Here is a 1383-nt window from a genome sequence, read left to right as displayed (position 1 = left end):
AAATTTCTCTGGGTCATAGGTTATATTTATGTTCAGTGTTAGTGGAAGCTGCCAAATAAGCAATGCTTGAGAGTTTGGTTTTTCTATATCCTTGCCAAACCTGTTTTTTCTGTTATCATTTTAGCCATTTTGGAATCTGTACAGATGTTGTTTTGAGTTTTAACTTTCATTTCTCTGATGATTGATGAGCTGAGTAATTTTTTATATGTTTAATGAATAATTGGATATACTCTTTTTAAATTGTCGACTTAAGAGTTTTCTGCATTTTTCTGCTTGGTTGCCTATTTTTTAAAAATTAATTTTGAGTTATATAATTTGATATAAATCCTTTGTTGAATGTATGTGTCATAAATGTCTTCTCTCACTCTCTGGGGTTGCCTGTTATTCTTAATTGTCTTTTTTGATAAGCAGAAACAATTTAATATTGCTAAATTTATCAATATTTTCTGTCGGTGTTTTATATTCTGTTCAAGAGGTCATTGCTTCAAAGTTACAAAGATGTTCTGTTTTTCTTTAAATGTTTCATTGCTTTACCTTCTACATTTAAATTTGAAAACCATTTAGAACCAATTTTTTGTGTATGGTAATGGGATATAGGGTCAAGATCCTTTCCCACCCCTCATATGGATATTGATTGGCCCAGACTATTTATTAAAGACACCATCTTTTCCCCACTGTATTGCAAGCGATGTCTTTTTTTTTTTTTTTTTTTAGGTAAGGCAACCCTTGGTTGACCTCACAGATTGCAAGGAACTTGCCAGTTTACAATCCCTTATTTTTTTATGCCTACAGCACCTGGTCTTCCTAGGTGGTCTCCAATCCAAGTACTAAGCAGGCCCGACTCTGCTTAGCTTCTGAAATCAGACGGGATCGGGCTTGTTCAGGGTAGCATGGCCGTAGATGCAGTGATGTCTTCAACATGACATTTTCGGAGGAACTTTCAAAAGAAAAAAAATGTTCAGGGCACAAAGACATTACCTTTCTTATTTATACTCAAACTTTGATTTTTCTTAAATTTTAAACTGCAATGAAAAAATCTTGGCTAGCAATGTGTCTTAATATTTGAAGGCTATAGCATAAAAGCATTGCTAGATTGCTTATCTTTGGGAAGCCAAACATCCTTTCTTTCTCAGACACAGGTTTTCTATTTCCTTATCACTATTCCTCCAGTCAACTAAAGGATTACCCTTAGTTTGGCTTTCTAGCTCACGGAATAGCTACTTCTTTCATCTGAAGCAGAAAAAAACATATATAAATATCTGTATGATGCCCTTAAAAACATTTAAAAAATGGTGTCTGTTTTTCCCATCAAAAAGAGAAAAGCTTGCTTTTTTAGTATCCCCTCCCTTAAATGTCTTTATTGGGTATTATAGTCTAGTTACA

General features: G+C 33.6%; 1 pseudogene; it reads right to left on the bottom strand.

Moving 5' to 3' along the window:
• Positions 1 to 783: 783 nt before the first annotated feature.
• On the bottom strand, positions 784 to 902 carry LOC111739445 (annotated as a pseudogene).
• Between the last annotated feature and the right edge of the window lie 481 nt (positions 903 to 1383).

This window comes from Pteropus vampyrus, unplaced genomic scaffold (genome assembly GCF_000151845.1).
Source record: "Pteropus vampyrus isolate Shadow unplaced genomic scaffold, Pvam_2.0 Scaffold2, whole genome shotgun sequence".
NCBI classification, from domain to species: domain Eukaryota; kingdom Metazoa; phylum Chordata; class Mammalia; order Chiroptera; family Pteropodidae; genus Pteropus; species Pteropus vampyrus.
This window is presented reverse-complemented; position numbering and strand designations above follow the sequence as displayed.